Source organism: Poecilia formosa, unplaced genomic scaffold, assembly GCF_000485575.1.
Source record: "Poecilia formosa unplaced genomic scaffold, Poecilia_formosa-5.1.2 Scaffold252, whole genome shotgun sequence".
NCBI classification, from domain to species: Eukaryota; Metazoa; Chordata; class Actinopteri; order Cyprinodontiformes; family Poeciliidae; genus Poecilia; species Poecilia formosa.
The window spans coordinates 144,412-157,010 of record NW_006800191.1 but is presented as its reverse complement, the minus strand read 5'-3'; positions in this window follow the sequence as shown (position 1 = coordinate 157,010).

Here is a 12,599-nt window from a genome sequence, read left to right as displayed (position 1 = left end):
AATAAGAAAAGGATAGTAGCCAGATGTCATGTGAGGAAAGCGAAGTAATGCGGAGAAAGTTTTTCTGTCCTGTTGTATCAATATCATAAATGGATGATCAGTTTTTTGCTTATTTTCTGAAATTAAAAGGTCATATGGTATATACATTGATTATTACTTGGCAGGTAATTTTTTTTTACAAAAAAAATCTTAAGGTTAAAATTAATTTGAGGTTTGTTTATTAATGGAAGTTGTGAAATATTAAAGTTAATTTAAGTGACTGAAACTCCACCTATTGGTTGGATTTTTAACTTTCTTTAGTTGGATATAACGCCCTGATAAAGAATTTATTTTCAGGTTTATCGGTGGCGCAAAATAAATGTGAACGCCTCTGTAAGCAGCTGTGGCTTTTTCTAAAATAACGGGTGATTTTCAGCCTTTCCCTTTAGGAAGAAATAAGTTTGCATTTTTCCCTCCTCTCTTAAAAACAGAACAATACCTCCCAATTCCACACTTCAATTATTCAAAATGCATAAGCTACATAAGTAAGACTATGTAAACAGAATAAAAACACTTTTAACTCGTTTTTATGAGATAGCCACTGCGACTGCAAACCGGTAGGTGTGTTATATTACACCCACCATATTATGTATCAGCGTGCTTTAATACTGTTCTCATCATAATTACATCTAAACTGCTGAGGCTCTGCTGTGATTAAGCTGCAGCTTTAATCAAGTGCAGTTATTGTCAGCCTAAAGTCACACCGATGGTCATCTCTCTTTATATCCGTCTGTATTTCACTTAAAGGGGAAAAAATTGCACATTGAAAGGAATTTTCTTTGTTTCATGAGTTCTTGTGGCTTAAATTACACATATTACATTTTGGATACATATCTGAGGCTTTTCAAGGTTTTAATTTACACAGTTTGACAACCAGCTTCACTTTATTGTATGTTTTCTTTTCTTTCATTTTGGCAATAATAAGAGGTGTCTTATTATTTCACAGCTGATTGACTAAGCGGTTAAATGGGAAACAGAGGAAGGAAGGACACAGACACACTTTTTTTTTCCCCCACAGTCTTTTTGCTGTGAAACAATGTTCATGATTACCTGCAGACATTTAACTAATGCCTTTTTGAAAGAAAATCTGAAAAAGGAAAAATGCACTCCAGAAAACAACTGCTGAGAAAAACAAACTGTGAATAAGTGCTTCATCAAGATCAGCTGCTTTTGTGCTGATATATAATTCGCTAAATTAATAAATTAACCAACAAACAAAAAAATGCAACAGGTAAATAATATCTTCAAAAACATTGTTGGGATTAAACCCTGAGACGGTAAACCTTTTAGCATTAGAAACAAGAGAAAAAGAAGAAGTTTAGTAAGATTGCTTTTAATCTTTGTGGCTTTAGTGTCCTAAATTATATTTTACTTTTTAAGGAAGAAGAGTTTTGTTATTGTCCCTCTCTGTCACAAAACATTTTTTGAATATTGTGTGGAAATGGACTGTTTCCTACTTTGAGCACAAATTGTACAGTTTTGATTTCAAAATAATAATGGATTTGTATGTTCCCAGTATTTTAAATGGTCCATTTCACTGAGATTTACTGAATGTGAGTGAAACTCCCACAGAAACCAAAGTAAAAAGCTAAAAGCTGGAGAGGTAACTCCACCTGGTTATAAAAAAAACCCATGCCCAATGTGTAGTCAGGGGTGAGGAAGCTCAAAGACTTCAAGGTGAGCAGAAATCAGACTGATGGGAGCCTGGATGGAACCGATGAGCTGCACATGTCTTCAGGCAGGTTCTGCTCAGGAGGAATCTCACTCAGACCTCCCATATCCTCCCCGGATCCGCTGCATTCCTGTCACATCTCCGCGGCTACATCACCTCCCTGAACATCAGGGAACAGTCAAATCCCTTCTGTCTGCGTGTCTGTCTTCTACAGCCAGCATAAAAGGCAGCAGCAGAAAGTCGTGGGATTTCTCTGCTTCATCAGTTGCAGTCTGATTCTCTCTTTCTCTACCTGGTGTCCAACATGTCCTCTAGTTGGGGATTGTTGTTTTAAATCTTTGCGTTTTGCATTTCTCTATATAAATAAACCCGCCTCCAACAGTTTTTGAGCAATTCCAAGAAAGTGGGCGGAGCCAAGAGACAGAGAGGGGGCGTGGCCAAATGTAGGGACGAGTGAAGGGGGTTAATAACATAAACAACACTGTGAATCATAACTCATTTATGGCTTAAAAAATGTTTAAAAGTGCAGCTTGTAACTTTTATCAAAAATGTTTTTTATTTGTTTAAATTTTCACACAGTACACTGCAAAAACAAAATCTCACCAAGTATTTTTGGTCTATTTTCTAGTAATCTTAAAATAAGACAAAACTAGCTTAAGGAAATTTTAGCAAGACATAGAGGTTTGTTTTAAGTAAATAATATTGATTTTAAAACATAAAGTACTAGTTACATTGGCCGATTATTTTTAAGTCAAGTTAATTCATCTGCCAATGCAACTAGTACTTTTTCATTAATTTTAAGGAATTATTTACTTAACAAGCCACTATGTACTGATATAAACTAAGAATTATATTTTTATAATAAAAAATCATAGAGGTTTCTCCTTATGAAAATGTAAAAAAGAAAAACCCATAAAAATAAAATAAAATATGAGAATAAAGTCTAACTTTACTCTCATAATACTGCAACTTTATTCTCTTACACTGCAAAAAACTAAATCTTACCAAGTATTTTTGTTCTAGTCTTTAGTGCAAATATCAAAGTACATTTAAAATAAGACAAGAATAACTTACAAGAAACATTTTAACAAGATATAGAAGCTTACTTTAAGTAAATAATTCCTTAATTAGAAGAGCTAAAAAAAACAGATTAACACACTGACAGTTTCAACAAATTAATTTTATTTTAACAAAAGTTACATACTGCAGCTTTTAATCATTATAATATTATTATGAGTTGTGGCCAAATGTTGGAATGAGTGAAAAGGGTTAATAACATGTTTTTGTTTTATTATCATTGAAAAATGGTTAAAAACATGTTTAATGACCCAAATTATTGTGACATTCATGCCCATACTGAGTCTCTCTGAACCTCTGGCTGGAACTGGATATTGACACATGTATAATGAGAGTAATGGCAGCATTTGTGCTGCAGCTCTGACATTTATTAGGGGAGACAAGCAGCAAAACATTAGCATTAGCAGAATTAGTTTCACTGTGATAAATGACATTTATTTTCATTTCGTTCTTTCATTACTGACTGAAACTGTATCATTAGCAATTAACTGGGGAAAAGTGACTGATATTTTTTCTTGGAATCATTTCAGATTGAAATTTGCAAAGAGAAAATTCTTCAGATTGTGTATTTGTACATTTAGAGGTATGCTTTGCCTCCATTTTTGATTCTGTCGATTATTTCAATCAAATTGGCTTTTATCTATTTTTATGCTCCATAATGTTACATATTTTCTACTTTTATCTTTTATGATTTTATTTCTGTTGTTGCAAATCATTTAAGGGTTTCTGATTTCTTCTCACTCTGCTGCTAAGCCTTAACTTAACTTTTATTTAATTTCTGAGTTGAGTCCAAACTCTTGAATTTTGTTATATAATTACCTTTTATTTCTAAATGAAAATAATAATTTAAAACCAAACGAGACATGAAAAAACATATCCAAATGTATGATTATTATTAGTCTGCAGGTATCAGATGTTGATTTGCCTCAGGTCCAATTTATTTAGTTTCATTTAATGCAGATTACTAACCGGGAGCAGTGGGCATGTTTCCATTGACTGTTAGCAATGATAAAGATGAAATGTGATTTTGACTTTGAACATTTCTCTTTTAATGGTCTGCCTTTTGCCATGTAATTATCTTTTTTTTAAATCTTTGTATTAATATTAAACACTACAGCTTTCATGTTACCTTCCTTTTATCTTAAAATAATAAGAAAAAAATATATTTAGGTGTCCTTTTTCAGCGCTGACAAATCCAGGTAATAATACATTTCAACCCAAAGCTATCTGAAATTTTTGAGATAATATTTCATGATTTTGCAAAAACAAGATTACTATACCTTTAAATATTTCTGAAAAGCTTGCTGAGAAAGTTTGATGTGATCCACACTTGTGGATGTATTTCAAGATAACAAACACTCTTTTTCCTTCTGGCAAGGCTTCAAGAAGAGAACTGTGAATCTCCACAAGTCTGAGTTAATCTTGGGTACAATTTACAGATGCCTAAAGGTGTCATAGTATTTTGTTCAACAACCCACAACTTTAAAGCACAAAGGGAAGTCAATGGAGCTCACTGTTCAGGAGAAAGGCATGAGTTGGAATCAGAAAGGAAGGAGTTCAATACTAAAAATGTAAAATAAAACTGCAAATGCATTCTGTGAGAAAGATTTTAATTTTTGCATCAAGTCTTGGAGTCGGGTAAAACTAAAATAAAGTGTTTGGCCCTTATGGTTGTCATTTCACATTTAAAGAAAAAAAGAGAGAAGTTTCTGAACGTCAACATCATCCGAACTGTGATGCACTGGGCGGCACCGCTGCGTTTTGGCTGTTTCAGGTTCCCAGTCATTTACTGAATGCTTTTTCTGCTCTTTTTCTGTGACGCTGATAAAGCTCATTATTCTGGCACTCAACAAATAGAAAAAATAAATAATTTCGGCAATCCTACCCAACCTTAAATCAGAAAATGTTTACTGTCAGAAAATGAGGAAATCATTGTTGTTTTTCTTCCTTTTAATCAGTGTTTCTGAAAATCTGATTGCATAAATAAGAACTGTAATTAATTGGTGGATAGCTAATGACTGCAGATGCTTATCTCTATTTTTTTCAAAGTGGAGATTTTTAGTCTATAAAACATCATAAATCTGTCAAAACCACATACAAGTGCAATTCACAAAACCATTAAATTATAATTCAAGTATTATTTCTGATTATTGTGGCTCAAAGCTAATTAAAAACCAATAATTCTGTTTCTCAGGAAATCAGAATAATTTCTATTACAAAATAAGCTAAGACGCACACAATTTGCAAAACCTTTTTTGAGAATTAACAGGGTTTTATTTTAACAAAATTATACATGTGAAATTTGTCGAAATGTGTTTATTTATTCTTTGAATATATTTTGTTTAGTCAACAAGTTGCTTCTCCAGACGTTTATTGACATTTAAGTTCCCTTACGCTGCTCTTGACGGTTGGTGGTTACCATAGCAACCGGTAACCGACAGATACTCCCCCTTTTTCTGTTGCCGTTGGTAACTGTCATGTGAGTCGGGATCAGCTCTGTGTTTTCATTACAAGTATTATATTTTAACATATATCTTAGACAAATCTTATATAAAGTGTTTCATGAGTAATTTTGCTATGTTCTATGTATGTTTTTTAACTGCTATCATTATTAATGTTGTCTATTTCAGCTATGTTTTATTTTACAAACTTTAACTGATAACTTTTGCTAACTGCTGCTAACTGTTGCTAACTGCTGCTAAATGCTATTAACTTCTCATTGGGAATCATTGCTGTGTAGTTTGTTTAGGGTTATTTATTATGTTTTATTTAATGTATTTGACCAGAAGCTACTGGACTTTTAGGTTCAAGTTAATCACCAACTTGATTTCCTCTTTTGTTAGCATAAATACAGCTAACTTGAATGTGTCTGTCGTGAAGTCAACCTAGCGGATCTGAAAGGAACATAGAAGGGTTACATGTGAATGGATTCAGTGAGGTGAGTTCTTAATTTAATCAGAAAATAAAGAAGAAATAAACTTATTAAATTCTCATAAGGAGTACAGGGCATTTTGTACGGATAAACCTACAGGCAGAACAGAGGTAGGTAGCGAGGGAGCGAACAGAGAACAGGTGGCTGATTACAAACAGGATGCAGCTGAGAGAAACTAAATAAAAAAGAATGAAGAACCAAACACAGATTTAAAAATAAACAGCTAAAGAAAGACTGATCTAACATGAAGCAAGGATGACGTGAACAAAAAACAGAGAGTAACTAAGACTGAGTGCAAACGAAAAAGAAAGTAATCAAAAATACAAACTCTGGAAAAAAGACAAGCACATGGAGAACATGGACACTGTAAAATGACTGGATTTGCATAAACATACTGTAACAAAGCATTACTGTGCAGCACGTTTGTTTAAAAATTAGGACTAAATATGAATATTAATTTTAAAAAATAGGTAGGGGAGAGGTGGGAATGTCTGTTAAAATGCAAAAATGCCAATAAATATTTTACAAAAAATAAATAAAAGTGAAACTAATTAATTTATTCAAACTCAACAAGACTGTAATTGATATTTTGTCACACTGAAATTGCAGACTTTTTCCGTTACTGGTAAAAAAAATTCCATCTATTTCATACTTCACACAAAAATGTAAATCTCATTTTTATGGGAAACTGACTGAGGCTATTGTAGGTTGTAAGAGTTAACAATTAAAACATACTTTGACTTACATAACAGAGCATGTATGTATTTCCATCAAACAGAGACTGGAAGCAGAATTAAAATAACCAAAAAGACAAAAAAAAAAACATTCCCATGTGATGATTTCACAAGTCTGAATTACGACCAGAATGACTAACAAAGTCATAATGGTATGTCTTGTCCTCCATCTTCAATAATGCATTACCCTGCCTAATTAATTCAGGGAAGCAGAGAAAACATGATTTCCATCTCTGTGTTATAATAGAGGTGACTTTCTTCACAGTAAAGTTACAATTCATAATGATAAACCCCTATAACGGACGCATTATGGAGACTGAACCAAAATAAACAAGACAGAGCACCCTCAGGGTAATATATATTTCATTGTTTTACTGTAGAATAAGCTGTCTGTTTTCCTCAGTGTTGACTTTGCAATTTAAAGAGATGAAGCCTGAGGTGTCATGCTGAAACTGCAGAGCAGGTAACACCAGTTTCTCACAGACAGATAAATCAAAAAGTTATTTATATGCATGAAATAATAGTCATGGATATGTCTTTGCTCCCAATGATATAACACTAGCTGTTCTGCAAAATAAGGTTTAGTGGTCTGAAAAGTTTACTTTTCCTTCAATTTGGAAGAATATTTAACGGTTGTGCATTTAGAATTAGAAAGCCCATGCTTGGTTTGGTCAAAGTTACGTGGCATAAATGGCAAACTATCCTGGGTGGCAAAAATGGAAATCAAGATTGACCTTGTTCAAGTACAATGCAGAAAGACAAAGAAAAAAATCATGACAAGAAGCTGCAGCACCAAAATCTCAGAGAAATTTTTTTGAAAAGAAGACAAAGCAGAAAAATATCCACTGCTCTTTTTGCAAACTGAAGGTAATTTCTTTTATTTGGCAAAGTTGAACAGTAAGGGCAGCAAACTTATTAAGTACAAAAATGTCTTACATGACAGGTCTGCAAATCTTTGGAGAAATTACATTCATTTTTCCTACAGATTTAATTACTTACTTAATATACATTACACAGCAAAAACTGTAGTAAATTGCAACATTAGTTTTCATAAATATGATATATAACCACTCGTTGGAATAAATATAATGAGACTAAAACAATATTAAATGAAACAAGGCTAATTTTCTAAATGTTAGTGTATGAAACCTTAACACTTAAAACTAAACCAAAGAAATATAGCAAATAACCAGAGGTGGGCAGAGTACCAAAGAAATTTACTCAAGTAAGAGTATCACTACTGCAACATATTTTTACTCAAGTAAAGGTAAAAAGTAGCCATCAGGTAAGAGTAAAAAAGTATTTGGTAAAAAGTACTGAGTAATTGATCAAATTGTCAATCATTTAATATTTAAAAAGTAAATCACATGGACCAAAATATAAAGATAGGTGGACATTTTGGGATTTTAACGATAAATATCACAATAATTTATATCAAAAATAACAAAATCAGACAAAAGAAAAACATTTTGAAATCAGTTTCTTTCAGTAGAAACTTATAAAACTTTAACACAAACTGCAGGTGTGTGTCTGTGTCTGGTGAGTTTTTTGGTTAAAACATGTTTGTTTTTCATTCAGTGGGTAGAAAATCCAGAAATTTTACTCAAGTAAGAGTAGAAATACTTCATGATAAAATTACGCAAGTAAAAGTAAAAAGAACAAAAAGTTACTCAAGTAAATGTAATTGAGTAAATGTAACTAGTTAACTTTGCAAATAACTAGCACAAAGTTCTAAGCTAAAGGAGTTTATTTCACCATTTTATTGTGTTTTGAGACTATAGTCTCTTCTCTATCTGAAAGTCGATTTGTTTTTTTAATTCCAGGTGAAACGTCCAGGTTTTTATTTTCAGTAAAATGTTAAACTCAGAGTAAACTTACTAAGATATGTGACACTCTGGGATTTTGTTTCAGAACAGGAAGTTCTGCTGCTCCTTCTTCATCAGTGCTCTGATGAAGCTGATGACAAAGATCCTCTCTGAGACAGAGCTCACACTCACACCAAAATCCTGATGTTATTGTTCCAATATTAGAGTGGGAAAAAGTCCAGAGACACCTCAAAACTTGAAATTTAAAATGAGAAAATGTTATTTTTGTCAATGCATGCTTCAAAGTTTTTTTGTGATTATAAACATTGGAACATTCTTTGTGTCCTTTCATCCAGAAATACACCAATATTAATTTAAAACTTAAGTTTAATCTTCACACATGTAATATATCTCAATTCACCAACTGAGGGGTAGAAGTTATTTTTTAACCTTGGTGGACAGGAAGTGAGAATGTGTAGCCTTTCAAAATTGATCTTTAAGAATTAGATATGCTTCACATGGTTATCAAGCCGGGCAGTCAACCATTCAGTGTCGTGACCTCTGAGCTGAAACAGTGAGTGGATCAAAGTCTGGGCAGAAGATTCATAACGGATAAATAATCAAAACAAATGTCTGCACATCCATTTTAACTCATAAAATGGTATTTGTTGGGGGGGGGAAGTCCCTCTCAGGGTGTAAACACACGTTTCTGTGTGATAATATTGATATTGGTACTGATAATATCAATACCAACTCTAACTGAAAAAGTTATTTTATTTTGATTTGATCTAAAATACATCTTTTTTTGCTCTTAAAAAATGCTCACAAATTTGATCTGTTTTTCTATTTTTTCCTGCTAGTATGTTGTTAAAGTATTTCATAAATACCTATAAACTTTGTTCAAAATTTGTCCTAAGTTTTAACAAAATAACTCAAAGGAAAAATCACAGAAACACCTAGGAGTCAGAGGTTTGATTGTACACCAAACATAAATAAAACAGCACATTCATAATTTGTGTATATCTGAAATAGTTCAGAGTTCTTTGACTTTTTTATTGTCTCTGGATTTTGGTGAGTCGTTCAATTCTGCAAAACTAATGCTTCATATGCCAGCTGCTGTCATCAATAAGAGGGATAATAATACCTTGAGCGCCACTTTAAAAAGATTAGGATGAATTGCATTCCACAACAAATTAAAATGTAGGTAAGTAAATTAAGTATTTTAAAATGTAGTGCATACCAAAATTGTCACATAAATCTTGGATTAATTTAACCTCTTTCTCGAAAACTCTCTTCTCCATAAAGAGATCTAATCTGCTCAGAGGATTAAATAACTTCATCATAACTAATACATTATCTTCAAGTAAAAATAAAACATTTCATTCCTTTATATTGCTTAAAAAAGAATCTCATTTACAGATTCCAGCCTATGATTGCACCAATCAAATCACGCAAGCGTAAACCTGCTGCTGTCTTTTATATTTGGCTCACATTTCACACTGAACATTGGATCTACTGCTGACAAAAATACAACTATTACTTTGAGCATTTTTATGAAAAGCTTATTATGTCAAAGAGAAAAGAATTGTTTTTAAGGAAATCACCCATGGTGCAAATGTTCGAACTGCTTTAAAAGTATTCCCGGCTGCCAAATGTTTTTTTGTCACACTTGAATTTTTCAGACCATCAATAAATGATAAAATCAGATACTGAGAATCTGAGTAAACATAAACTATGATTTCACATGAATATTTAATTTATAGCAGGAAAAAATGCCATCCAAACCCGTCTGACTGTAGGTGAAAAACTAACCGTCCATTACATGTCAAACTCGAGGCCCGTGGGCCAAATCCGGCCCGCCATAGGTTTTTATGTGGCCCTCTATGATCTAGAGTAGACTAAACACTAAGTTAGCTTAAATATTATGTTTTCAATCAAATCAATGCAGTTTTTATCCGTCTACTGCCAAATTATATCAATCGGTCCCTCCAGTTTCTTAAGAATTATGGTGGAAATTTATGGAAAATCAATATATCCCCACACTTTTTTGATACTTGACGGTTTATTGGAGATTTTTCTCAAAAATCGTCAAAACCTTTCTTACTTGTACCAACAGCTGCCTCAGCCTTCAATGATGTCAGATTATAGTCCAGGATCTATACAGCTAGTAATAAAAAGTTGCATTTATTGTCATAAAAAGGGCAAATATTTCCAAATTACAAAATCACTGAAAAGACGTTCAATAATACTATTTAATTTTAAGAATTCATTGATATTTTAACAGTTTGTGAACAGATTTTATCAATATATTCTGGCACAACCGGCCCTTTAGGAGCATTCATGATCTTGATTTGGCCCAAATCAAACATGAGTTTGACTCCCCTCCTGTAAAGGAGTTTAGACCAACGTTTCTGTGCAGGATGTTTTTAATTCAGACACATCGGAGGGTTTCAGAGCATGAGTGGCCTTTTTAAGGTCATGCCACAACATTTCAATCGAATTTCACTGACCTGTCTGACCTGCATTCTTCCTTTTTCTTTCCGATTTGATTTATGTGCTGTTATTTCAACTTTTAACTTTGTTTTCTTTCTCTTTCGAATCAGATGTGACGCCTTCCGAGAGGAAGCAACTCAACTTTCTTCTTCTCCTGCCGTAAACTTCCCACTTTTCTCTCACACTGAGTCAATGCTTCAGTTTGTGTGTGTGTGTGTGTGCGTGTGTGTGTGTCTGCCTTTTCTCCCCTGTTTTAAGCAGATTAGGTTTTTACTTTTGCATCTACCTGCTTTTTAAAACTATAAAACTAAACTTTAAAATGTTCTGACTGGTGATGTGAGGTGTGTTTTTGAGGAGCTGTCCTTGGTCCTGATGCTTCCTGTTAAACTTCCTGGCGCTGCTGCGTCTGTGTTCAGACAAGTAGATTCATTAGTTGCACAAATGCTGTAATGACAAAGTTTGATTAGCACTTCTCAAGTGGAATAACCCCTTAAAAAGGAGACATAATCATAAAACATTTCAATTAAATCAGACATATTATGGTTACTTCTTTCATGAGCTCTGAAAAGAAAATATGACAAAATATTTATATCATTCTACTTTAGAAAGTTCTAGTTTAACTACTTTCTTTTGCTACAGACAGCAGAATCATTAAAATGCAATCCACAAGCTGTTACTGCAGGAAGCTTTATGTTCCCTGTTTGTTTTTGTTTTCTATGAAAAGTACCGCTTACTTTAACTTTGTTTTATTGTTACAAAAAAAAAAAACATTTTGTGTTCAAACTGATATTGACTGATGTTAGCAGACATCAGCAGTTATGAAAAGCTACAGCAAGAAACCTTTTAGGATTGTTTGTCTTTGGGGATTTCTGAAACAAAATAAAAGTATTAAAACTGCAACAGAAACTCAGGGAGGTGGTGGAGAAGAGTTTGGAACGGAAGAGGATTAGGATTTTAATCTCCAAATTATGACTTTTGATCTCAGAGGATGAAAATGTTAGATTAGCCCTCCACCCATGAATTCTGAAATTAACGACAGTATTCTGATTTTAAAAATGTCAGAATTCTGAGGATTTATCAGAATTCTGAAAAAAGTTCAGAATTCTGAAATTAAAGTTAGAATTCTAAGAAATTAAATCTGAATTATGAGGGGAAAAAAGTCAGAATTCTGAGAAAAAAAACCTGAATTCTGAGATTAAAGTCAGTATGTTTTTACTCAGTGTCCCTAATCTTCTTCCGTAGAGTCAGCTTCTCTAAAACTGAGGCGAATGTTTTCCACTCACACAGCAACTGGTTGATCTCCGTCTCGAGCACAGATCTTTTTTTCTTTTTCTTTCAAGTTTATTTGATAGGGACAGACACACATTGACATAGACAAACTGAATAAAACAGCAGTCCCATGTTTGCATCATGGTGCAATAGCAACAGCTAATTCGTAGCACTTGTCCCTAGATGGGCTTTTAAAAAGTAACTCTAAAACTTGAAATGACAATCAGTTAAAATAGCACAACATAATATATACAAACAGCGAAATGTAAAACATCAAAAATGCGTACAGGTCTGTTTTTGACATAACCAGAGTTTTGTTTGATATTTGAACGTTCTAAAACTGGTTACAGACTTTAAATAAACAGGAAGTCAGTTCCAAGTTGTAGATCCTCTCACAGACAGAGCACTTTGAGCAAAGGTGGTTCTTCGAAAGGGAACCTTACAATTTCCATCCAAAGCTGCTCTGGTAGATCTCCTGTTGCCCTGCAGTCTCTGTATACAATCGTTTAATAGTGTTGGTGCAAGTCCATTTAAACACTTAAAAATCAATTTTAAAACATTATAATTTAGAAAATTTG